At 44.2% G+C, this 27,999-nt stretch overlaps 2 long non-coding RNA genes across 3 annotated transcripts in view; both read left to right on the top strand.

Annotated features, from left to right (window-relative positions):
- LOC310843035 overlaps window positions 1–27,999 on the top strand; it is a 201,569-nt gene that overhangs the window by 76,181 nt on the left and 97,389 nt on the right. The window lies entirely within an intron of this gene.
- Window positions 6,879–26,423, top strand: LOC310843016. Of its 2 annotated transcripts, none has more exons than XR_014563458.1 (3): window positions 6,879–7,002; window positions 7,615–7,715; window positions 26,314–26,423. It is a non-coding gene; the product is annotated as an uncharacterized lncRNA (long non-coding RNA). The 2 variants fall into 2 exon arrangements; XR_014563459.1 differs by lacking the exon at window positions 26,314–26,423 and adding an exon at window positions 21,228–21,985.

Genomic DNA, 27,999 nt, shown 5'->3' with positions numbered 1-27,999 from the left:
GTGTTGCCATTCAGAGCAGCCTAACAGGAATCGCACGGCATAATTATAGCTGAAAAGGAAGGCTCATGCCAGGCCTGTTTAGGGGTTAATGAGACACCGGCAGCTTCCCGCTGAGGAGATCGAGTCTGTTTAGTGTGGCTTCAAGAGGAAACCACCCATAGGGGTTTCCTTTGAACTGTCAAAAGGTCCCCTTGTTCTGGGTGGCTTATGTTTCATTTGTCTGAGTGGCATATCAAAAATGGATGAGCTGCCAGCAGCAGTCCTTATGACATTAATTCACCAATTGTGTATCTAATAGTTTCATCCTTAAATACATTTGGGTGAGGATAAGGCTGAGGAGACGAGGGAAGAATATATATATATACACACACACACACACTGTTGTTGTGTTTCCCCAAAATAATGACAAAGGACTCCATCAGTTCTGAGAACTGGGCCCAACCCACTGTAAAGGCACCAGCAGCAAATGTTAATGATGCAGATGACCTACAGTAGGAGCTATTAGCAGGAGGAAGACAAAGATGCATTGTGCAGGACTCCTCTGAACTGCATTCAGAGTCAGAGGAGTGACAAAGACGAGGCATTCATTGCCACCGAGTTTAAAAAGGGAAAAAAGGATAATAGGACAAATTTATCCCCGAAGCAATGTCAGCAGTTTCAGTGATATTTTTTTTTAACACCATGAGTGAAGTTGGCTTGTTGGCAGGAATAGGAAGGTGGAAAGTAAAATGAAGGTGGAGGGGGGTGGGGAGAGCGAGCAAAGGCCAGAGTGCTAGGATTTGCCACACAGCCCTTGGACAGGGTCAGTGGCATAGCGTGGTTTGCTGGCACCGGGGCAGAGGGTGAACGGTGTTAATGTGCTGGAATGATCCCAGCATTGCAAAGCGGCTTGGGGCTGGCAGGGTGGCGTGAGACGGATGCAACAGACATGCGCCCTTTGATCCCAGGACAGCGCATGGCTGTTGTTTCTGTCTCACACCACCCTGCCACTCCAGAGCCACTTTGCAAGGCTGGCCTCACAAAGTGGTGCAGGGCAGACAGGGCAGTTTGAGCAATGCCCCCCACAATGCCCCCGGGGCCATCACCCCTGCAGCCCCTCTCACAATCTACACCCCTGGGAAGGGTCACCTATTTTACCTTCCGCAATTTAGTTCTGTCAGACAATTCAGAGACGTTTAGTGTATTCTGTGCAGCAGGAAAACCCTAAGATGCACACTTTTTGATACCCAAAAGGCTGTTTTGTTGCACTGAGAGGCATTGCACATTAGTCATATTTAAGTAACTTAAGAATTAATTTCAATGCGTTTACTCTGAGTATGACTAATACCCTGTGCCTCCAACTGTAGACCAACTGGTGGCTTGCAGACTAGAGATGCCACTCACACTTTATATGGGCCCCAGATTCCTGACCAAATGTTGTTGAAAGGTGGATGGGAGCATAGGAGAGAATCTTGACGATGGAAGTCCCTCCTTAGGGAGGTTAGATGGGTTCATCTTTGTTAATTTTAGGTGGCCTGTCAAAATATTTTTGTGTTGCATGGCTTTTTGACAAATTTAAAAGTGAACGTGTTTCTTTCTTTCTGTTTGTAACGGTATAATTTTAAAGTTCTTCATTTAAAGTTATAAAATCGTAAGTCACCTTTTCGGGAGTAGCAAAATACACTTCCCAGCACCAGAACACTGCACAGAGAATATAAATTTTGTCATTCTGGAGCTGAACTTTTAAAGCTAAACTCATCTTATCCAATCTGGTGCCCTCTAGACGTTTAGGGCTATAACATCTCCCCTGAACATGATGGGAATTGTCCAAAACATCTTGAAGGGACCAGGTTGAGGAAATCAGACCTAGACCTTCTATTTTATACTTAGAGGGTGCTTAAAAGCTTCATCTAAGACCCAACTCATATGATTTCAAGTTTTACTAGATAATAAGATAATAACATGCTTTTCTTTCACAATGTCTCCTAGAACTGGGCAACCAACGATGCCCAGAAGATGACAATCAGAAGATGACAACTAATGAAACTTTAGTTTCACTTTTATACTTTTACTATAGGCTGTATGTGTTATGTCCACAGCAGATTCATACCAAACACAAATCTTCCATTCATAGGCTGATTCTAGGTCGGTGAGAATTCTGATCCACCCCCACCAGGATCTATTTCTGTGGGCTGGGGAGGAAGGTGAAAGTGATGGAATTGGAGGAGGAGCAAAATTGCAGAATTTACCTGCTGATGCTTCCATCCAAATATGACATCCCTTGTTAACCGGGGATTCAAATTTAATTGCTGGGAGGCTCTTTAGGAGATAAATTACACTATTCATGTTAATAGCCCCAGGCATTATTATGCAAAGCTGATTGGTAGTCATATTTAGAATATAACTCCAATGGCAATGATTGGCTAATGAACTGGAAACCACCAGGCTAGAAACTGTTTCCGAATATTTGAGAGTAGGTATTTTGAAATTATATTCTTTTCTTTTGTTGTCTCCAGACCTAAAGTAAAGTGGTCTTCATGGCATATCCTTGAAATATGTTTGGAAGCTGTAAGTGGTGCAAAATGGAGCATATCAACTCTTAACTGGAATGGGGTGTTATGTACATACAATTCTTGTTTGGGGATTTCCACTGGCTTTTCCCAATGAGCTTTAGGATATCATTCAATGAGTTGCAGTTACCTTGTCAACTCCTAAATGGTCTTAGTCCAGAGATCATTAGATCTGACCTGCTTGAGTAGAATAATAAAGAAGAGATTAATAGTGGTCATTGAATCAGTTTCACTTGATTCTTAGCCTGCTTACTGTAACTTTATTGATCTGACAAAACTTCTTAGTTTTTCCAACCCTATTAAAAACCATCTTAAAAGCATTGTCTAAAGCAATAAAAATACATGCATGCTCATCACTGGCTGCAGCCTCAGACAATGACTTGCATGCATGCACGAGCCTTCAAATGTCAAATACCACAAATATGTTTCAAATCACTTCCCATTGCAATGTTTCTCCAGTGAGTAAGTGAGCCGCCACACATCCCCATTACTTAAATTGCAGAGAAAATGAGTGATCACACATTCAGCCAAGCCCTGGAATAGACTTAGAACACTTATCAGCCACAAGAAAAGGGGGAATTTGTGCAAAGAACATTAGTAGGACCACCCTCTCCTCATCAATCTGTCAATGAAATTCATCTACCAGGACTACTAAAGCAGTCTCTGTTAGGGCTGCCATACATCCGGAATTTACCAGTCATAGCCAGGATTCGTCCATCAGAAATGGTGTCTGGGCAGAATTTTCAAAAAGTGGCTAAAATGCCCCTGAAAATCCAGGCATATGGCAGCTCATATCAGAAGTGTTGATTTTGGAGGTGAATTTCCTAAAATATGGCAACCCTTGTCTCCATTCTAAACCCTGACCTAAACACCAGTTGGTACAGTTCTATAACAATGCTTCAAATCAAGAACTCCTGGGGTTTCATTGCCATTGCCCACTTGACTGCCTTTAAAAAAAGAAGGGAGATTTGAAATGAATCTAAAGTTATTACAGATCAGATGGAGGGTGAAAACTTTTAAGTAATCGCATGTGCCGGAACTTCCTTTGGGGTGGGTAGCATCTCTTCGTTTTGTAAGTTGTTACTGATAATCTTTAGCAGGAAAGGCCCTGATTTCTTCCTGACTAGGTTTCACTAACAAAGAAGGACAAGGGTCAAGGGAACAAGTGGTGTTCCATACACTTCTATGAGGATATTGCCCACTTCCTCCAGTAAGTATAATTGAAGCCAGACTTACAGATGCTGGACAGGGAGAAGTGGTAGGCACCTCCACAAAACACCCTATCAACAGCGGCATCCAGGTTGTCATGGATGTGAACAATTTGGAGCAGTGCTTTATAAAACCTTCACAGCCATTTGCATTGATAGAACTCTTCCGATACCCTCTATCTGTGGTGTAGTGGAAAGTTCATGAGCATGACATGGCAGCCTCCATCACATAAGATCGAAGTCACACACACCTGGGCAGAAGCATGGCTATTTATTTATTCTCTAAACACTTCTCTGTTGTTGCTATGTGTGTGTGTGTGTGGGGGGGGAAATCATCCTGATGGCACCAAGAATGACAGATGAATTTTAGGTGCACAGCATATGGTGGAGACACATTTCTACCCCATGGTAATGCAGTGTTTTCCTGTTCCTGAGAATCAAGATGATGGGGTGAGAAAAAGAAAGTATGTGACACACAGACAAAGTGTTTCTAACGGAAACATTTTTCAAAGTTTTCCAGGAGGCGTCAGCGCCTCTTGAACCAAATTGTTTTGTACAAGACTCCAATGGGAGCATTACAGAGACGCCCTGTTTCTGCTCACAATTAGGCTAATCATATAGGAAGAGTCTTGAATTTGTGCAATCTCTTACTCAACAAGAATATTAATCCCCATCAATGTATTGTTGGGAAGGAGGGTTATTAAGGCAATTTGCTCACAAACACCAATCTGTTAGCTGATCTTTGCAACTGAGCTCCCCATTCCCCGAGTGCAGTAATAATTAGGATGGGGTGTAGAATGTAAGTCTTTCTGCTTCTTTGCAAAGCAGATGCATTGAAATCCAATATCGCAGAGTTGTGCTGATCTGGCAACTGCTTCTCTCCTCTCAGTCTAGGTTGTGGCCATAGGGCTGTAGTAGCTGGCATGAGTGGAGCTGTGTTGCTCTACTGGTTTCCTAACACTGTGTGCATCACTGCCAGTGGCCGAGAAGGGGAGGATCAAGGCAGCAGGGAGCTCTGTGCAGTGCAGATGTAGCACGCTGAACTCCCAGCTTCCTTGCCCCTCTCCCTCTTGTTAACCGCCAGCGACACGCCATGCTGAGAAATCAGTAAAGCAATGCATTCCTGTCAGCTTCAACCACAATAGGACATGGCTCAGTTTGCACATCACCTTAAACCATAGCAAGATAAACTATAGCTTAGTTTAAATGAGAAGCATGTTGGAGGAAATGGAAGCTTATTTGGATGTGCAGGTGAGGCCATTGTGAAAGGATGTGTGGACCGGATGCTCTGAATTAGCTAGGACGGTGGTGATCTGGCACATTGTCTATGATATTATCATGATAAAATAGTTCTACTGTCAGGATGTAGATTTCTCCTGGGGCATAACAATGTAAGAAAACCCCAACAGATCAGGCCAATGGACTCTCTTCCAATCCAGGATCCTAACCAGAGGGCGATGGGAAGCCTGGAAGCATGTAGTGGCAAACCATCGTTTGTTGTGATGACTGAATCAGGTTACTGTCAATTAGGGTTTTTTCTATCCAGTATACTCTACTCCTGGAATGGAAAATCTGTGGACCTCCAAATGTTATTGGATGACAACTCCTACCATACCTGTCCATTGGTTCTACTGGCTGGGGCTGATGGGAGCTGGAGTCCACAACTTCTGGCGAGCCACAGGTTTCCCATCCCTGGTCTACTCTGACTGACAGTGTCTCTTCAGAGGAGACCTTTCACAGTCCTTCTAGTTGGAGATTGAACCTGAGACCTTTTGCATGCAAGGCACTGAACTTCCCTTGAACTATACACCTCATTCCCAAGATTTTAGAGAGCGGAAGGCAACAATTAAAGGCACAGCTCCCACAGCCATGAATTTAAGGCAATGTTTAGTTTGGCCTTGGGTGTATTTTCAAAACACACAGCTTCTAAGACACAGCTGTCTTTTATGCAGGAGGTGTCTGAGCTTTGGGGGGAATATTAAAGGAAGTGATTGGGGAAATATACCAAAAGGGTATTGGGACCTCTTATACTAGGGCAAATGTTTTGGTGTGTGTGCACGCATTTTATTTAGCTTGTTGTTTTGCCTGCAAGGTAAACCTCTTCTTCTTTGGTTAGGAGCGTAAAAGGAGAAAAGCAGATGAAAGCTACAGACTTTTTTTTGTCAAGCTGTGACAGAAATCAAATGCAAATAGAACTCAGTTCAAGACTGTTTGTTAAGTGTCACGTCAGTGAGCATTAAATACAGTTTATGTAGTTTTACAATGAGCAATACTGAATGTGAATTTTATTGATTTTCTTTTTCAAAGAACATACACAGAATAATATACCCCTTCCAGTACTAACTTACAAGTGCATCTTTATATTTCTGGATACAAATACAGCAGTGCTCCCTTCTTTCCATCACCTTGTTTAGGTGATTTATTCCATGGTTCACGCTATAAACGAAATGTGGAATGCAATTCCCTCCTTTAGTGAATCATTCTGTTCAGTTCTCTTAGAGGAGTGGGATTTCCAAACTGTGTCCCACAGGAAACCATGGACTGCTCAGAGGCTTACTGGGCCAGTTCAAGAATGGTGGGCAAACTTCCTTGAGCAAAACAGAGCTTGCTCATTCCAACTAGTCTTCGCCAGTGAGTTGAAGTTACAGGGGAATATTGGTTGTGTTCTCAGTAAAGGTACCTCCGTGTTTTTCATTTTTTTGTGGGAGGAATTCAAGTACCTCCTGAAAATTTAGGTTTGCACAATTGAAGTGGATCAAAGTGCTCTGCCATTCTCAACCAGCAAATCTACTTTTTTTAAAGGACAGGTAGAAGGAAGAAGTACTTCATCATCCCATATTCTTCTAGTTGGATGCAGAATTTCAGATACTACCAATTTGGCTCCAGATCCTATCAGAAAGGGCAGAAACCACCTGAGAAATGTAATGCTTGAATTGAGACTTAGATAACTAGGGTGTGTTAGGATGACTTTGGAGGCCCTTTAAGATTGTGTTTTACTCAGCTTCCAGCCTTGCCAGGCCTCCACCACATGTGTTGCTAAGCTCCATTGAAAACAGCTTCTCCATGCAAACCTCTCCACTCTCCGTCTCTGTGGCTGCGATCTCCTAGGTGATGCAGATGCCATTAGGCAGTTGAATGTACATGTATACTCCACACACCCTGGGCACTGGCAACCCACGCTATGCCACTGAGTGGAGGACACGGCCCTGTTGCCACTGTTGAAGTGAGATTCGATCACCTGTCCTGTAGGTTTCTGTACAGGGGGTTGTTTAAGGGGGCAAGCAGGGAAAACCCTTCGTCTCAGGCTGCAGAATGCCTGGAGCCAACTCTGATTCCTAGAAAATACATTCATGTTAAAGGGGAAAGGGTGCTTATTGGGCGTAGGCTTATGAGTCATCCTGCACATGGAAAACTGCTCACATGTGCCTCCCACTGTGTCTCAACCAAAATCCGTGTCATGGGCCAGATGTTTTCATGGTTGTTAATCAGTACCTGAAATAGATCCGAAAGGACTGATGTGGGGAGACAGAACCTCTCTATCTCTGAAGTGTATAGCAACCACCCACCCCTCAAACCCATCTCACAGGGTGGCTTTCACATTGATTTTCTTTGTGAATATACTTCAGGAAATAATCTTTTAATCTGTGAGATGGATACATATTTTTGACAAGCTTTTCATCTTCACTTGTTGATAAGAGTGACATTAAACCAGCAAGTCATTAATCGAGGCTTCTATCAGAAAGATTTCTCTTTACATGGAACTTATGAGGTGGGGGAAAATTAACTTAAGTGAAAATCCTGTTCAATATAGTATAAATCTCCTTTGCACTCTTCCCCCCTTTTCCTGTGGTTGTAAGTGCTCTAGGTCTACTTCGGGGCCTGTTCACACATGCATATACATCACCCGATTAGTGAAGAGATGATGGCTGAATGTGAGCTCACCCATTTTCTCACTGGAGTAAGCAGTGCATTTGAAGTAAAGGGAATGCATGGCCGCTCACTTACTCACTGGAGAAACATTGCAATGGGGAGTGATTCGAAACATATTTGTATTGTTTGACGCATGAAGGTCTGCAAGTCATTGTCTGAGGCTTCGGCCACATTGATCGAGAGCCAGTGTGGTGTAGTGGTTAAGAGCGGTAGTCTCGTAATCCTGGGGAACCAGGTTCGCGTCTCCGCTCCTCCACATGCAGCTGCTGGGTGACCTTGGGCCAGTCACACTTCCTTGAAGTCTCTCAGCCCCACTCACCTCACAGAGTGTTTGTTGTGGGGGAGGAAGGGAAAGGAGAATGTTAGCCGCTTTGAGACTCCTTAAAGGGAGTGAAAGGTGGGATATCAAATCTAAACTCTTCTTCTTCTTCTGATGAGCATACATGTATGAATCAACCCTTTGGCAATGGGAAGAATCACACCTGACTGAATTCCAGTTACAGATAGGTAGCCGTGTTGGTCTGCCATAGTCAAAACAAAAAAAATCCTTCCAGTAGCACCTTAAAGACCAACTAAGTTAGTTCTTGGTATGAGCTTTCGTGTGCATGCACACTTCTTCAGATATCTGCACACGAAAGCTCATACCAAGAACTAACTTAGTTGGTCTTTAAGGTGCTACTGGAAGGAATTTTTTTGTTTTGACCTGACTGAATGACACACACACACACACACACACACACACACACACACACACACATATCAGATAGTTGTTTATTTCCTTGACATCTGATGGAAGGGCAATTACACAGGGCACAAATACAGAGAAGGCCCTGTAACCTCACTTCTTGCAATGAGGAAACTGCCAAAACACACTCAGAGGTGAACTTCAGTGTCCAGGTTGAATGATGGGGGTGGAGACACTCCTTCAGGTACACCCAACATCTCCTAGCATAATACCTCTCCCATTAAATGTTCAAGTGGTTCTGGGCAGTAAAGCAGCAAATTCTGTACAGAAACAACACAATCCCTGTTCAGGAAATTTTTAAAAATTAGCAGTTATATTTTGAGTAGACAAATTGAAATCAATGAGACTTAGGTGAGTCCCATTTATGTCAATCCCATTCCTTTCAGTGGGTCTACTCTAAGTATGAACTACGTCTGGCTCTAACCCAGATAAACTAGCACAGGAGAACCTAGCGCTGCCTTGTACCCTGTGTTTGGATTCATATCAGAGGGGCTTTTTAAATTGCTTTATCCCATATCTGATCCAGGTTATAGTTTCTCAAATTTCCCTTAAGAATGTTCTGTGACCCTGTTTCAGTAGAAAAATAATTTGTTTACAGTAGTCTATCTACGGCTCTGATTCCTTTGTTTGATTCTCAAGTTCCCAAATGCAATTGAGGTTGGAGGGCAGAAGAGGTAGGAAGAGGTCAGTTGTACGGGATACATACAAATGAATTCTTCCGGCTTCTCTCCTGGAAAAAAAAGCAGTAAGAGAAGGGAAATATTTCAGCTTGGTGGTGGTGGTGGGGGAATGGATTGTGTTTCAGATAAATATTTAGGATGGGCCGATGGATAGTTCCAGCACATCCTCAGTTTGTTTGCATCATTGATAAAAGGGGGCTAATCAGAGGCTGCAATAAGGTGAAACCAAAGGAAATTAATTGGGCATTCTTGTCTTACCTTTCCTTAATGTTTAGATCGGCTCCTTTCTGATTCACACATGCTAGTTATCCCTCGAGTCTACGGACAGGTGACAAATATGTATGTGTGAAGCAGAATTAACAAAGGGCTCAAAGTACCCGAAAGTAACAATTTCAGCCAGTCGTCTTCCTCGGGGCGAGTCGTCTTCTTGTGCCTTATTTGGTACAGCGCTCACAACAACCCTGTGAGGTTGGTTAAGCTGGAAAACCCTGGCTCACTGCAGGGAGGAGGGATCTTTCCCCAGTCCAAGCTTAAGGGTGGATCTCAACATAGTGCTAAGCAGATAATTTCACTGGTGCAGGCATTTCTGCTTGTCTGACAGAAAAATCTCTGGGGAAACCCAGCCAGATGGACAGGGTATAAATAATTATTATTATTATTATTATTATTATTATTATTATTATTATTATTATTATTATTGTCTGGAGGTTCTGCTGACCATTTGGAGCAGATGGGGGGGGAGAGAAAGGGGAAATGCTTTTGCACTAGCAAGAGTCCTTGCACTGGATTCCACTAACAGAACCCAGTAGTTATCTGATCCACAAATTTTGCCCACCACACTCTGCCTTAGACCAACTCCTGCTATGGACTCATAATGTAGCAGCATTGAGCAAGTCATGATCTCTTGTTTCAGTTTCTCATCTATGAAATGATCCCACCCTCTGAGGATTTTGAGGGATTAACTACAATAAAGGCATTGCTAAATATATATATATATATATATGCAGGTTTTGGTGTCCTCGGGTGTCTTCCCGTGTAAAAGTTGGGGTGTCTAGGCGACGTTTCGACGAGGTCTCACTCGTCATCTTCAGGCTGGTGCTTTCGGCTTCTTGTTACTGGAACAGAGCGGGATCTCAATGTTTGAGTTCCTATAAATACTGTAGAGGGGGTGTGGTGTCTAGCCTCCAATGTTCTGGGCTAGACACCACACCCCCTCTACAGTATTTATAGGAACTCAAACATTGAGATCCCGCTCTGTTCCAGTAACAAGAAGCCGAAAGCACCAGCCTGAAGATGACGAGTGAGACCTCGTCGAAACGTCGCCTAGACACCCCAACTTTTACACGGGAAGACACCCGAGGACACCAAAACCTGCATTCCTGTACCCGTGAAAATCTACGAAAGCATATATATATATATATATATATATATATATATATATATATATATGTTTACTGATTCGTTAGAAGCTACTAATGCCAGTTTGGGACGATATACCCCTCAGCCCTAATAGGTAGATTCATAATTTTTGACCTAACAATATATCCTGAATCCTGATGTGTTTTAAGGTTGGACGATATATTGACCAAAACTGGTTTGAAGTCTGTATCATGATATCGGTTTCATAATTTTTTACCTGGCAATATATTGCAAATTGTTTGTGTGCGTGCGTGCTATGCAAAAATCACAATGCGGGGAAAACTGTGAAGCCAGCCAATAGCTCCATCCTTATTCCAGACATCGTGATATTTCAGTATATTGCAATGTTTAGCTGGTGATATATCACAATGTTGAAAACCAGATATCGCCCAGTCCTACTACCTATGTGTTGTTATACCGTATGGATAAAACAATAACCCTCTTTAGGTGTTCTGGTTGCTGACACGATTCTCACTGGGTCTCAGGGCCGCCTTTAGCATATGCGGTGCCGGGGTGCAAAAAACTGCCCAGCGCCCCCAATTTTTGGGTGGGGGGCAGGCCAAAGTTGTTCAGCTCTTTTTAGGGGGCAGCTTAGAGTTGTTTAGCTTTTTTGGTGGGGGGCGCAACTCTCTCCTATGCTACTGAAGGAGAGCAATCTCCACAGAGGCTTGAGAGGGAAGATGCACGCCTCGTGTGAGCAGTGTACATGCGCTGGGCGGGCCTCTCGACAGTCCGCCAATCCCAGGCGCACAGGCGGGCAGAGCTGGCTGGCTGCCTCAGCGCCAGCAGCAGAAAAGTCTGCAGTGCTCTGACGGGTTCTGCTCCACTCGGCAGCAGCTGGCTTGGCTCTTCAATCCCTGAATTCCAAATCTTGGCCCCGGACTCTCGGCCTGGCGCCCCTGAGAGCCCGGTGCCCGGGTGCCCCGCACCCCTAGCGCCTATGGGTAAGCCAGCCCTGCTGGGTCTGAATGGAGAAGAGCAGGCGTGTGCTGCCAAGACCCACCTCCTCTGACATTTCACTGCCCTCAGTTTAAGAACCAGTAGCAAATTATTGCCAACAGCATTTGCTTTTATCGCACCCATGAAATGGTTGCAGAGAACTGATTTCCTGAATGCACACATATATGTGGTTTTTTTTTTTACAGTGCAACCACATATTATATGGTATGTGAGCCCATGAATATATTGCTACCATACTGGTGTTTATTATGAAGAAACCCTGCACCTTAAGAGTCTGAGACAAAGAAATTTAATCGCATGTGTCTCCTTTTAAAAACGTACCTTGGCTGAGGTTTTTGAAAACCCAGAAAATAATAATAATGATAATAAATCGAGAGCTTTTATTTATTTTGCCAAAGATGCTTCTTAAATAAATAAAACAGATTGTGTCCAATAGATAGGATCTTTTCTTGCCCGCCCCCTCCTCAAGATGAGCCCAACTTGTGTGAGTCTTCCATTTCCAACTCTTGTCAATTTGCAGGAGGTGGTGTGTAAAAGCACTTTAGTAGGGAAAAGCAGCAATCTCCATGCATCAAAGTTAGATGGCGGCGGGGTTATCACTCCGTGAAAATCACATAAACATTCCCCATATGAAATATTATTCATCAGGGCAAAGCCCTCCAAGGGTTTCGCAGATGACAATGGTGTCAAGAAACCTCTTTTTGAAAAAGGGAAGAAATGTATTCTGCCTCTCGGATTGCTTCTGTAGCCAGGCAGCAGGCAGGGCGGCAGAGGGAGGAATGAACATAATTGAGTCGAGAATTAGCAAACCTTAAATATCTGTCGCTGCAATATCATTACCCATAAACTTGCCCTTTCCCCACCCTTTTTTCCCCAAAGACCACCATCCCATAACTGCAGCAAGACGGAATATGTTCTTTCGAACAGCTAAATCAACAAGGTCTCACATGAGTAGTGCCGAGTTGGTGTGGTTGACTGGTTTCATGAAAAACTAATCATGTATTCATCATTGAGATCAAACACTTCCCAAGTAATTACTATCAAAACCAATCTGAAGAGAGAGAAAATTCTGAAGGGGTGGCATGGCTGATCTAATCAGCTGTGGAAGAAAAATAAGAGTTCTCCTAGCTCTTCAGGGTTGTTGTTTTTTTTAAGATAGGCTCGGGTTAAAAAAATAAATAAAAATTACAAGACAGTAATTGTATTTTTTATAATTAAGGAAGAGAAAGTTGCCACCCAGCAACCAATCACTTCAGATCAACCATTACAACTTCAGCTTAGACTTCTCCTTCATTAAGACCATCACATTTGCCAACTGATTCCCTCCCCCCAGTACAATAATAATACTTACAAAAGTGGTTTATTGTTCAACTTCTGCTTGCGGGATAAAAATGGATGGCGATTAGATAGTTTTTTGATGAAATGCAAGAGCCATGGGATTGCAAGATGTAAATCTGTGGTATTATATGGATTTATTTTCCTCTACATTGGCTTGATGCTCTTTTAAAAAACAAAGCAAAACAAAAACATCTTAACCAAACTGTGTGGCGTTCATAGTTTTAAAATTACTGTCATTATACAATGCCAGAATTAAGTCAATAGCAGGGCTCCCCCCCCCCTTTAATGGACTGCAGGGCTTTTGTAAACAGTAACAACAAAATCTGATCCATAGATTTATTTATTTAATCTACCAAGCTTTTGTCAGAGGCAGGCTTTGGGCACCAGGTGGAGAGAGCCAGAAACTTGGGCTCAGGATGGAAGAGCAGGCAGGATCAGAAGGCAAATGAGAAGGAAGAGCTGGAGAACAAGTCAGGAGTCCAGATCATGGGGCAATCTGGGTCTGAGGGCAAATAAGGGAGCAGGTCCAGAGAACAAATCAGGACTAAGACACAAGCCCAGAAATGGAAGACGCGCTAGTGCTCAGGTAGACCTCTTTGCTTGAAGAAGGCTTAGCTGGAAAAGGAAGTTCTTCCTGCCCAGGAGAACTTGTTAACCTGCTGAGGAGGTACAGCCAAGCCAGAAGATGAAGGTTCCTCCTCAGAAGGCTGCAGTTATGGGTTCCACCATGTGTGGCAGTGGCTGGCAGTTCCTGAAACCTGAATATTGCATTCCTCCCAAAAAAAAGTTCACCGTAGTGAATGGAGGTTAGGAGAGAAAACAGAAAAGAAAATAGCAGACCCTCCAGGTGTCCATATTTTCCAGGGACGTCCCTGATTTAGAGAACCCGTCCCAGTTTCTGATTTGATCCTGGAATGTCCCACTTTTCCTTAGGATGTCCCTATTTTCACTGGAGAAATGTTGGAGGTTATGGAGTTATCTGCCCCCCGAGCCATCTGAAGGCAATCCTGCATAGGGAAGTTTTTTTAAAAAAAATATTTAATGTTTTATTATGTTTTATACATGTTGGAAGCTGCCCAGAGTGTCTGGGGCAACCCAGTAAGATGTGTGGGGTATAAACAGTAAAATGATAATCATGGAACGGGACATCCCTATTTTCATTGGAGAAATGCTGGAGGGTAAGAAATAGCTGCTGTAGCTAAGAAATTGGAAAGATTTAAGGTAAGACTGACTGGGGACATTTCTGAGGGAGTTCCATCTGCGATGGGGGCAAACTAGATGTGACATTCAGTTGCATATAGAGCACTGTCCAGGCACTCCTCTCGCACGGTTATCATTGTAGCATCATAGAATTGTAGAATCAGGAGGAATCCCAAGAGTTATCTAGTCTAGCTCCCTGCAATGCAGGAATCACAGTTAACGAATCCCTGATGGTCGTCCAACCTCCCAGGAAGGAGAGTCTTTTGAGAAGAAGAGTGGGAGGCATGATCCCTGCCACATCCACTGGATCGCCACCACTGCTCTTGCTCCTCTACATATATTGGTTGTTGAACTTTGGTAGACGGGAAGCTGTGTAGGTCTCCCGTGTGATTTAGAGCCCTAGAATCACACAGGGAGCATAGACAAATAAGCAGGCTCATGAGTAGAAAAGGCAACTCACCAGGTACTTGGAGCAGTGGGGAGATTTTCTTTTAAGCCAAGAGAGGAGGGGGAAAGCAATTCTGCCATTGTTGCCCTGCCTCACTGCTGAAAACTCTGAGATTCCTCTTGTCTCTCCTCCTCCAAATCACCCCAAACATTTATTTTTCTTCTGCTCTGCTTTTACCCCTTAACATTCTCTCTCCACAATATCCCACTCCCAGTTTTGTAGAAAGGCTCCTGGTGAATCTTTCAGATCAGTACAATAATAAACAACCTTACCTGGGCACAGGATCACAACCTTAATCATTGGAGACCATGGGATGAGCGAGTCATTAAGATCACAGCTTCTGTTTTCCTGGGGAAATGGATAGCAATTCGGGATCCAGGGAGTCACATATGAATAATCAGCTAATAGTGGGGCAAGTTTCCTTTTTAGAAGTGTTCAATGCAAACTTCCCATAGTGCACTTCTGCTTGGATTGGTGACCACAACCTTTAAAGAGGCTTCCTCAACCTCGGCCTTCTGGATATTTTTTGGCCAACAACTCCCATGATCCCTAGCTAGCAGGACCAGTGGTTGCTGGGATGCTGGGAATTGTAGTCTCAAAACATCTGGAGGGCCGAGGTTGAGGAAGCCTGCTTTAAAGGTTTGTTTATATGATTCTGAGCCTCACAGAAAATGTGAGAAATTTCACCTGCATTCCGTATGTTGTGGAGGAGGACGGTCAAGAAATACGCTAATATCTTTGCCTGCTTTTCGGTAAAGGCTGTCCAAAGGAAATGCAGATCCCGGTTGACAATTAAAAAGAGAGAGAAAAATCTATAATGCAGAACCATTTCTGTCTTTTGTAACTAATGAAGGGCTTTTAGTATTGACCAGCATCCAGTCTAATAATGACATTGACTCCACTCATGTGAAGCCATAAATTTAAAGACATGGCAGGGCCTATATTAGTATAATAAACTCAAAAGTTCATTGCAGTTTAAGAAAACATCTGGGAGCCAATTGAGCATTACAGATATTCATGTTCCTTTCTCTTCAGTAGCACCATATGCTTCGATTCCTTCCTTCCTTCCTTCCTTCCTTCCTTCCTTCCTTCCTTCCTTCCTTCCTTTTCTTATATGGATTCTACTCAAACAAAACAGCTGGAGACAGATAATAGTTTTTAATTCCATAGGGATATCTGTGTCAGTGTGTTGTAGCAAAAACAATAGTGTTCGGGACATATTAGGGATGAGTAACAAATACATTGCAACACAAGCTTTGGTGAGTCAAAACTGAGGATTTAAAGGTGAACCTACCTCATTCTCACCTTCCCAAACAACACACAAACCGTCGTCCTTCGAAATCCACGGTTCTCAAGATTTCGCAATGTGGTTCTTCATCCAAGTCAGATGTGCACACATGCATATGCCAGATTAAAGTGTGTATGTAAAATGCATATACTTTATTAGTGAAAACCTATCAAGAGCCATTATATTAGGTAAACTTGCTTTGCAGAGATGTGCATATTGGAAGAAAATTGCACTAAAATGCTGATGAATTTTCATGAGGAAGTTTTAAAGAATAAAATTGCAATCTGGTGTGGAAATGAGAACTGTATTTAAGATGGGGGGAAATGAGAAACCGAAATCAACTTCGGGGCTCTGAGAAGCGACAGATCTTCTTAGAATTAGGCAACCTTAGAAAGATGGCCAGAAGAATGCCTATGCCATTGCCGTGGTTTGTCATGGTGGCTAGAAAGACATTTAAGCAGCTTTTTGAAAATTCTAAGATTAAAATTATGAGGCAAACTGCAGCCAGTGAACAGGCAGTGCCTGGCCACCTCACCTGGAATGCCTGGCTCTGAGAAGAAGGTCTTTGCCTTGGCCCTTATGGTGGAGCCAGATGCCTAGCTGGCCACTGCAGATGAGAGCTGGACCTGGTGAGAAGTGAACAAACTGCAAGTCAGGCTTGCAAGGGACCCTTCTAAATCCTGGGCCCTAAGCCAGAGCATGGCCTGGGCAACATCAGGTGCATAGGAACTAACAAAGGGCCCACATAAAATATTTCAGGGAGTCATCCTCAAAAAGTTGGTGGGCATTGTCATTTAAATGGTGTGCATGTGCTGTGTCTTGTGGTCAATATATTATTCATTATGGGTGAACTTGTAAGGACTTGTGGCAGATGTTGCTGGATTCCTGAGTCTCATAAGCCCAAGCCAGCATGGTCAGTGGTCGGGACTGATGGGTCTGGCAGTCAAATGATTTCGGGAGGCCCACATGTTCCTCATGTCACCCAGCAGTAGAGCGTCTTTCTCTTCCTGGGTTTTCCTCTTTCTCTCTGGTTTTTTCCTGCTCTGCTCTTGGTGGTGCCACGAAGAACCCTCTCCAGCCCATTTCTTCACTGCCTTGCAAGCTCTCTTCTCTCAACCCATTTCCCAGAATTCTCATTCTCTTGTAGGCACGCCTAGTCCGTGGGGCAGAGGCCTCTACAGCACTGTAATATCCGTTGGGACGGAGCTCAGCCCCCCTCAATCTTGAGATTGAACTGCATCTAGTTTGCTGATTTTATTTGAACGGAATAATTATTTGGGAGCATTTAAAAGCATATTTATAAATATTATATATATTGTACCATAATAAGATGAGGAGGACTTCTGCAACAACAACAAGCTGGTCCCAGGTGCGGGTTCAGAAGGGCCAAATTGTATGTGATGTTAATTGCTGAAATGTAGATTATAAGCCTGAGCAGCCTTGGGAAAGGGTTAACTCTTGTCCTACCTGCTACCACCCTCTCGGCAATCATCTCTCCCCAGCTGCTATTTGCATTTCAAAAGAAACTTCCATTGGTGCCAAAGGCAGAACATTTTTTCACAATGGGTTCAGGAATGCCTGTCTACTATTCAGACTTGATAGCAAGCCTCCTGGGTTAACCCATGTTCCATACGATCAAAGCAGTGTTAGAAATTCAGATATGTAAGCTAGGTGCCAAATGGCCCCTCAAACCAGGGAATGCCTAAAATGGAATGCCTACTTGTTGCCATTTGGGGGGGTCAGACGGCTCGAAAGTCATTTTTTCCAATACAATTTTTTGGTTCCTGAAATTCATTATGATTGTACAGATAAAATATAGCAGATATAATTCTACAGGATGTGTTGCTAATGTGTGAAAACAGCCCAGATCCAAGGATCCCCAGGATCTCCAGATGGTAGAGACCTCAGGTGCCATCCTGGCACCTGGGCAACTTCACTTGGTTGCAAGTGACCGATAGCCAGGTGCAAAATTTGCCTGGCGCCTGGCAAATTTCAAACACTGGTTCCAAGAGTCTTGTCTACTAGGATCGAGAAGCCATAGTTGTAGTACGTACGGGCTCAGTAACACACACAGGTCATTTCCAGAACAGGGTGAGCTCCTGTTGCTTGGTCCCTGCTCCTGCCAACCTAGCAGTTTGAAAGCACGTCAAAGTGCAAGTAGATAAATAGGTACCACTCCTGCGGGAAGGTAAATGGCGTTTCCGTGCGCTGCTCTGGTTCGCCAGAAGCGGCTTAGACATGCTGGCCACATGACCCGGAAGCTGTACGCCAGCTCCCTCGGCCAATAAAGCGAGAAGAGTGCCACAACCCCAGAGTCGGTCACTACTGGACCTAATGGTCAGGGGTCCCTTTATCTTTACCTTTTAGAACCAAACTACACAAACTGATTTACTGCAGTGGGGAATATCTCAGCCAAATACGCACCTGCCTTTGAAAAAATCAGCTCCACTAAGTGGCATTGGCCACTTTGGTTTTGAGAAATATAGCAAAACCAGTCTAACGATGCCTAAATTAGGCTCCATATTGAAGTATGCAAAGAAATCCAAAATGTTTTTAGTTGTGGAAAAGCAAGAAACACTGCAATATATGTGAGTAATCTCACAAGCAAGGTGGATGGGATTCATTGGAGACTGGTTCTACAATCTGTTTGTGACCGTTTTGATGGTGGTGCTTCTCCCTTTACTGCCCTTTTGGCTGAGCAGCCCCCCACCCCACCCCTCGGATTCTCTACCCACCATAACAACACGATGCACAATGGAAAGTCATGTTTACAAATCTCACATGCAAATGATTTGCAGAGGAGCCCATGCTATGCAGCAATTTAAATTTGTTGACAGAGTTGCTAAGAGACGACCCCTTTTGATTCTCTGAAATTCTGTTTGATTCGGCTCTGGGCTCTGACAGCTGAAGTTATTGAACAAGAGTGAGGCCTCTTTAAAAGGGGGGAGGATCCTGCCATTTGCTATGTTTTCAGAGCCTGTAACACAACACTGAATATTTCTTCGGTGTCGGTTTTACTCGGCACGGGAGTGTCGGGTTCCATGCAGGGCTGCTTTTCAGCTCCCCTGTATGGTAATAAATGGCTTGCGCACTGAATTCCACTGCTACACACACACACACTTCACAAAGGATTTATGAATCTCATAAGGTTCTTTGACATCTCCCTTTTAAGTCCCTGTATTTTTACTAGGGGCTCTTGAAATATTCATTCTCTAACATGCGTACATACAGAGGCTAATGGGCAGTGGACACCACTTCTTCTCTCGCTGACCTTAGGAGAGGAATGAACCCTCTCCAAGAGAGTCATAGGCAGGCAATTCAAACAAGGCACCCGTAAGACACATTCAGTTCTGCCCAGCAGTCAGCATTAACACGCTAGCTACCATTAAAAGTCCTTCATAAAGAATTTCATCTTCATCTGCTTCTTAAAGGCAGGAAAGGATGAGGCCTGGAGGGAAGGGGGTTCCACAACTGTGCCTCCTACTTTCTGCACCATCACTGATTCGATCCCTGTTCAAGTCTTCAATGTCAAGCATGGAAGAGGGGCAGGTCTTGCCTGCTGCTTTGCTTAGCCCCTGTTCCCTGGTCCTGTTGACCTCCATGTGCTGTAAGGTCAAAGCCTGCAGCAATTGACCATTCTACCTTTGTAGGCTCTCTAAGCACTTAGAACTCAAAGCATTGCATCACATTTTCAAGGCCCAGAATCCTTTTGAAAGAGGCCTTGTGACCACATATGCACTATACATTATTTGACAAAATGTATATTCTGAAGAGACGCAGGTGGTGGAAGGGACACAAGTGGCACTGTGGGTTAAACCACAAAACCTACGACTTGCCAATCAGAAGGTCGGCGGTTCAAATCCCCGCGACGGGGTGAGGTCCCATTGTTCGGTCCCTGCTCCTGCCAACCTAGCAGTTTGAAAGTACGTCAAAGTGCAAGTAGATAAAGAGGGGGGAAGAGGTAAACGGTGTTTCCGTGTGCTGCTCTGGTTCGCCAGAAGCGGCTTAGTCATGCTGGCCACATGACCCGGAAGCTGTACGCCGGCTCCCTCAGCCAGTAAAGCGAGATGAGCATCGCAACCCCAGAGTCGGTCATGACTGGACCTAATGGTCAGGGGTCCCTTTACCCTTTACCTTTACATACTGCTAAATAAAACCTCTAAGGGGTTTTGCAAGAAATATATGTGCCCTTCCTCCTCTCCTCACAGAGTTATGATTGGTTTAACAAACAATCCCTCTTCCCAGGGAATTCTGGGAAGTGTAGCTCTGTGTGGGGGGTGGTCTCTTGACAACTCTCAGCATCCTTAGCAAATCACAGCTCCTAGGATTCTTTGGGGAAAGTCATGACTCTTTAAAGAGGTATCATAGTGCTTTAAATGTGTAGTACGGATGTGACCTGGTCGACTAGCACTTTAGTAGCCCCTGGTCCTTCCATCCCATCTCCCTCAGAGTCCACACCATAACCTGGAGTGCATCTCTTGACAGTGGTCCTTGTGACTCAAGTACAGGGAAGAAATGTATACTGAGGTGTAATCTTGATGGCTTCTTCACGAATTAAGAATGCCCTTTTTCAAGGCTTTCATAAATAGAACTGGGGGGAGGGATGCATCTTGGCAGCTATCCCTGGAATGCCAATTGGTTGCTGAAGGGCAAGAGAGGCATTTTAGAAATAAATCCATAAAACAGATAAAGAAGAAGGCTCATTTACATATCCAGCACTCTCAAATGTTCAAACCTCTTTCACATATCATGGGTTAATTATACTTAGAGTTGGACTTCGCCATGCTTCCTCACTGACATCAGGGAGACTTAAGTTCACCATTCCCCCCCCCCATTCAGAAAAAAAATGGGTAGTATGAGGCCACATTATTCTTACAATATCTTCATAACAAAAATGAAACATATTTACTCCAAAGGAAGTTCCAGTGAGTTCAGTGGGTGAATAGGTTCAGGAATTTCATCCCCCCCCCCTTTAATGGAATCTGAACATTCAGGAAAGTGGCCTGAAATAACTCTTAGATGGCCAGTCTCCCACAGCTCTGAACCATCCCTAATTTTTCAACTTTATTCCTTTCTTTTTCAGCTGGGACGTGCATGAGGACTGAGGTCATTGGAATGACCTACAGTGGATATTCTAGGGATTAACATTTTAAACTCTGGGGAAGGCTGCTCTTTAGTGCTCAATCAGAGCAAAAGGCCATTCAGGTTTTCTCTGGTTTGACGTTTGCTCCGATTTAGCACTAAAGAGTGGGTTTTCCCTGGGAAAAGAGCAGGGCGAGTGGAAAACTGCTTGAACTATCCCTAAAAAGCGTGGGTCAAGTGGAAAACCACTCAGATCCATGCTTTCTAAGCACAAGACAAATGAAAGTGTGGACAAGCCCTCTGTTATTCTGATTGTGCTGTATTTTAGGCAGGAAATGGAACTGATAGATTTTAAATGTGTTATTTGCATCTTGTTTCAGCTTTGCATGCGCCACCCAGAGCACTTTGACCAGCCAGTCAACAATCAAATTTAAATCTATGGGTCTTCCTTTCCTTTCTTTCTTTTTGTCCTATAGAATTTGAACGGATCTGGAATGTTACAAAATAAAGGGCGCCCCTTTTATATATGTGTTCCTTTTTTCACAATGCTGAATCTCCCGCGATGTTTTATGGAGATGCAGCATTCTAAGCTAATGGATACATTACATTTATTTTTTTTAAAAAAAAACAGCAACCCACCACATGACAATCCCAGAATACAGTGTAAAGGATAAAAGGCAAAGCTCTAAATGTGACCCCTTTCCTCAAAGTCGTCCTTTTAGCACCAGTTTATCGCCATCATTCATCTTTAAATACACTCGCGGTGCAAGAGAAATGCTGGAAGCTCTTCTAGAGTCTGGGTTTCCCACTCCCCTCTCTTTTTTTATTTTTATTTTGCAAGAGGAAGGAAATTGAATGTGGCAGCTTGACTACGAAGCGCTGCTGGGAGGGCAGCAGCAGCTACATTTCCAAGAGCTGGAAAAGAAAGGCAGAGAGCCCAGCTAGACAAGGGAAAGGAGTCTTCTGCTTCTCTCTGACGTACTCAAAAGCGATTTGATACCACAGCTTTATAAAGACGATCTTGTACTTCATTTTTGTTTCCAGTCAAAGCACGCTCCTTACGTTCGGAAGCGGCGTCATAAGAAAGCACATGAAAATTTCCTTTTGGGGGGAAGAAAATACATTTTCACATCAACTTGTGATTTATTTATTTTTAAGTCCTTGTGAAAATTCAGCAGCATTTCAATGATTTCACCCCCTTAATGTAGACATTGTGAATGCAATTTTGCCTGGTAATGCATAGTAATAAATAAATCAATGTCTGGGGTTTTGTTTTTTTAAAAAAGAAAATGTGAAAAGAAAAAGCCACAAATCTTGCATTTTGGGAAGATTCCTGGAGCACTCTTCCATTCTTACTAATAGCCTCCTCATGAGCGGTCTTTGGTGGCACGTTTTTGCAACCAACAGCATGTATTACCCAGGATCCTTGGTGTTGCAAGTTTATTTATTGACTTTGCTCTCATGCCATCCAATAGCCATCCAATAGGTTAAAAGGTAAGGTAAAGGTACCCCTGCCCGTACGGGACAGTCTTGACAGACTCTGGGGTTGTGTGCCCATCTCACTTAAGAGGCCAGGGGCCAGCGCTGTCCGGAGACACTTCCGGGTCACGTGGCCAGCGTGACATCGCTGCTCTGGCGAGCCAGAGCCGCACACGGAAACGCCGTTTACCTTCCCGCTGGTAAGCGGTCCCTATTTATCTACTTGCACCCGGAGGTGCTTTCGAACTGCTAGGTTGGCAGGCGCTGGGACCGAGCAGCGGGAGCGCACCCCGCCGCAGGGATTCGAACCGCCGACCTTTCGATCGGCAAGTCCTAGGCGCTGAGGCTTTAACCCACAGCGCCACCTGCGTCCAATAGGTTAAAACTATATAAAACTGAGCAAATGGGCCTGGTCATGGACCGGAAGACAGTTTAATTCACAGAATCCCAGGGTAATGAGATCCAGGAAGTTAGGCTATCCATAATAGCTTCCGTGAATTTGAAGAAGTGTATCTGAAGAAGTGTGCATGCACACAAAAGCTTTTACCAAGAATAAACTTTGTTAGTCTCTAAGGTGCTACTGGACATTTTTTATATATCTATACACCATATTTTTTGCTCTATAAGACGCACCAGACCATAAGACACACCTAGTTTTTGGAGGAGGAAAACAAGGGAAAAAATATTCTGAATCCCAGAAGCCAGAACAGCAAGAGCGATCGCTGCGCAGTGAAAGCAGTGATCCCTCTTGCTGTTCTGGCTTCTGGATAGCTGCGCAGCCTACATTCGCTCCATAAGACACACACACATTTCCCCTTACTTTTTAGGAGGGAAAATGTGAGTCTTATAGAGCAAAAAATACAGTATATCTCAGCTTCCATGAAGGTTTTACAACTATGAGCTGGGCTGGGATAGAGCAGGAGAGCTTTGGGAAGTGGCCAAGCAGTCAAATGGGACCTGCTGTGCCCTTAGACTGGTTGCCAGGTCTCATTGGAGAGTTTTGCTCTGCCCCTTTAAAGAAGATATCGTAGCTGTATCTGATTCTACGTAGTCCTTCCTGCTCTAGAACACAAAAGTGGTTCTGGGGATATGGATGGCTGCAAGAACCAGGGAACCAATGAGTGGGAGAAGGTACCTTTGCTGAATTTCTTGCCCTTGTCTCTAGGAAAAAGGCAAAATTTTGGGTTGTGACCTGGAAGCCTTGGACCACGTAAATTTGAAGGAGGTACATTGATATAGGTTCTGTCCATTTACTAGAGTGCAGAAGAGGGACTGGTTAATAAAAAAAGACAAGCAGACATGTTAATAGCCCAGAGTTGCTTAGGGATGCACATTGCAGACTGGAGCCTGGACAACACAAATGTTTAAATCCACCTCGATTGTACTGCTTGGCCTGCAGCGGTGTGAATGTAAGCAAACAAAACCAGCCAGTTAGCAAGGAGCATTTCATTCTGCCTCTGTTATGTTTGTGAGATACTTGATGCCTTATTTGCTGTAGCGCGTTGCACATTTACCGAGATCAGTGCTGAACAGAAATGGTTCTGACTGCCTGATGGCCTGCAGGATCAACATGGAAAGCAGCGGAAACTGTGTTCAGATGGTCCAGGTAGCACCATTTAAAGAGGTGCCATTGATTCTGGTAAGAATCAATTCATTCATTCATTCTGGTAAGGGTTAACAAGGTGTGCACAGGAGACAGGTATCCACCTTAACCCTTGATTCATCCATCAGAATTGTCATATTTATCTCATTTGTATCCCAACTTACAAGGCATATTACTTATCTCCCCTACCTGCCCACTTAGATACGCAAACTGCTATATCCCTGCAACAACCACATACCCTCCAACTGTCCCTATTTTCCAGGGACAGCCCCAGAATTATGAAAGGCATCCCGGCTTTTGATCTGATCAGAGAATGTCCCTATTTCCCCCACCAGCACTGCTGCCACTGAGCTCAGGGAAGAGGATGTGCCAGTGTTTGTCCAGGGCAGCAACGAAGGCAGTGGCAGCTGCAAGGAAGCATCCCGTTGCCTCTTCATGGCCTCTCCATGGCTGCCACTGCCGGCCTCCTCCCTTGGGTGAGGAGGAGAGGAGACAGCCGTTGCTGAGGCCCAACCCGATGCGATGTGCCAGTTCTGAGGGTCAAACAGCAACAAACAAACCTATGGTCACCTAAAGCATACTCAATAAACACACGAGACATAACCGGCTGTGTTCTTAGATAGAGAAGGTATACTATTCATGTATCAAATCATAAATTTCAATGGAAGTAACTCATAAAGTTCAACAAACGAAGAAAGCAGAAGACCAAGTGGATCAGATCATTCTCTAATCAGTTCATGCATAAGGTCCATTCGTGTAATAGTGTCTATTCCACCTGTCTGTTCATAAGGTCCAAACAATCCACATGAAAGGTTGTTACAGTTCCACAGAATCCTTTCACAGAGTCTAAGACAAGGATTTCCGGAATATTGGCCTTGTTTCACCGTCCTGGGCTTCACCAGTAGTTAAAGCTCATATGTGATATTACAGGACAGTGGATCTTATGGCATAGTGCCAAAGCGATGTGCCAGTTCTGAGGGTCAGGCAGAGGGCAGGGCCACCCTGGGTGGGAAGATAGCGGGGAGCAGAGCACAAGAAGTCTTGATTTTTTAAAATAATTTTTTTGTGTGCAGCCATGTGCAGGGGCGTAGCAAGGGGGGTACGGTAGGTGCCCATGTGTCCCCACTGAGGGAGGAGTGACAAAATGGTGGGCCGCACTCACCGCAGGGCCTGCAGTGTGCCCGAGCCACACATCTCTCCTGGGAGTGACGCGGTGGCTTGAGTGCCCACAGGCTCTGCGCTGCCCCATATGGTCTGCCTGTCGCCTCCCCATCAGCTGTAGGGCAGCTGAGTGGGAGGAGGCAGGCAGACCCCTTGGAGGCCCACGGTGCCCCCTTGGGCAGTTGGCCCTGCCCCCAGGTGCAGGTCACATGCACTGCCCCAGGCGCCCGATTGGCTTGCTCCGCCGCTGGCCGTGTGTAATCTAGCCTCTTTCTAAAATTTGCTTATCGGTGTGTGCTTTTCCTTTTTGGAAATCTACCAAAGAATAAAATGAAATGAAACAAAGCGAAATAAAATAAGGATTAAGGCATTTTCTCAGGACGGCAGAGGACATGTGTGCTGTGTCTCATTGGTGAAGTGGTGGTGGCACTAACCCGTTAACCCATCTTCTGATAGGAAGTGTTGGGGAAACAACAAAAAATTGGGGGAGGGATCAAGGAGGGTCTGTTGGGGAGGGGGGAGTGAGAAATGTCCCTATTTTCATCTGAGGAATGTTGGAGGGTATGCAGCCATGTGAATGAAGTAAATCAGAAAGATCATGAGTGGCCCAAAGTCAAGAAACATACCATATTTTTTGCTCTATAAGACTCACTTTTTTCCTCCTAAAAAGTAAGCGGAAGTGGTATGTGCGTCTTATGGAGCGAATGCAGGCTGCGCAGCTATCCCAGAAGCCAGAACAGCAAGAGGAATTGCTGCTTTCAGTGCACAGCGATCCCTCTTGCTGTTCTGGCTTCTGGGATTCAGAATAGTTTTTTTCTTGTTTTCCTCCTCCAAAAACTAGGTGCGTCTTGTGGTCTGGTGCGTCTTATAGAGTGAAAAATACGGTAATTGGCACACTGACCACAGAACTGCAGAACTGCTCTTCTCTCTCTAGGAGGGTGGATAATGGGTCAAATAATAACATCTGTTAATCATGAAGAAAAGATCACTCTCGCACTATTTGCCCCATATGTGAAAGTTGTTAACGCTGCAAACAATACAGAAGAGTAACTGACGTGGATTGTAGCCAATGTAAGCTTTGCACTGATATTCAGGGTGGAAGTCAGAGTTTATTAAAGTCTCAGAGCCCAGCACAGCGATAGATGAGTAGGACAGAACAGTTGTGTTCTATAATTGTTCCAGGATCACATCATCAGGGTACATCTCTTTTAGTTTAATTCCAGTTGGAAATCCAGATTTCACAGCCTAGCTGCCAGGATCCTGCTTGTGAGGTTTCCTCAAAACCATTTCTTAGAAATCTGGCTCACCATTCTGAGATTACCCACACGGAAATTGAAAGAGTCTGCAGCCTAGAAACGTGTGGTGAGCGGAACAAAAAGCAACCTGCCCACTAGGCATCTCTTTAAATGTCCTCATTTATTTCCACAGTGCCATTGCACAATTTCAGCATTGCACAATTTCACAAATAAAAAGGTGTGGGTTTTTAAAAGTTTGCTTAAAAAAAATAGCAGTCAAATTTTGTCTCACACACATATACCACACTCAAACTAGGGTTGCCATATTTCAAAAAGTAAAATTCTTGAGCTTTTTTTTAGGAAACCACCAAAATTGTTGACCTTTTTGTGGGAACAAACCCAAATTGTTGATTAGTGAATTTAAGCTTTTTAAGCTGTTTCCACTGCTTTTTCCATCACGTTGACATACAGCCGGGTTTTCCCTGACATTTTACCCGTTTGGCAAAACTCCCTCAGGACTCCATTTTTACACCTGAAAACCAGGACGTGTTAGGAATTGAGTAGGGAAGCCTACTCAAATTGAAAAAAATACTTTCCCAGAATCAGATCCCAAACAGATTCCTCCTCCCACAAGTTCTGATCCAGAAACTGTGATGGAAATCCAAAACTTCAAAATAACAGGTTGGAATCCAGTTGGGATAGCTTCTGTAACCATCCCTACCAAAGCCCTTTTAATTTACTTGAGATTTAAATATGCAGTTTTGTGCAATGGATTGTGGTCCTAAATTGTGCAAAATTGGGGTGCTTGCAGAGTTTATGCAACACAGAGGACTTCGTTTTTCTTGGCAGGCAATTTCTATTTATTTTAAGAAGAGGAAGATTACCCTGGCAACCTGGAATAAAATGTTCTCTTTAGGTGCTTGAGTGTACAAGTGGTCCTAAACTGCTTTACGTCCCCATGTTCCAGAAAACCGATACAATGGCTGTTTCTGGCTTGTTTCCCTTTAATGAAGGAGAAGGAACCGTTGAGTTTCCTGGTGAAAACAACAAAGCAGTCGACTAGCAGCCTGCATCCTTAGCAATCTTCCTTTCTACTTCCCCGTGCATGTTGAATGATCCGGGATGAAAAACTAACAAGCACCTGTCAAATCCGAGACAACAGGGTTGCATTTGCGTGTTTTGACAGACGGCCCACTGGACTTTCCCTATCAGGAGAGCCTTTATGAGTAAACCGAGAAAATCTCCCTCAGACAAAAAGGGAAAACCGAGCTCATCAGAAATTAGCAGACCCTTGGCTTTGGAGGGCACCCGGTCGCTGCCGAAAGGCTTTTGATCACAGTGCTTTCTTATTCAGATTTGACATCGCATTATAGCTAATCAATACCTTGCAACTGTCCAAGTCCCCAGTCGGACACACATCTCACAATCAGGCAGGGAGGCCTGCTAATTGAAGAAAAGTCAGAGACACAGGTAGCATTGCCCTGGGGCCATTCTACTCCCTCTTTCTCCAACACACACAGGCATTCTCACCCCTCGCCCCTCCACCCAACCAGAATCTTGGAAATGGTGGAAATAAAATTTAGAGACATGACAGGAACGGGAGAGCAGGATCAATTCCTGTCACTTGCCACCAGTGTTTACTGCTTTCCCGTGTCTTCAGAGGGTTTTATTCTC

Source organism: Podarcis gaigeae (genome assembly GCF_964106915.1).
Source record: "Podarcis gaigeae genome assembly, chromosome: 4".
NCBI classification, from domain to species: domain Eukaryota; kingdom Metazoa; phylum Chordata; class Lepidosauria; order Squamata; family Lacertidae; genus Podarcis; species Podarcis gaigeae.
The sequence above is the reverse complement of the archived record's forward strand: the minus strand, read 5'-3'. Positions and strand labels throughout refer to the sequence as shown.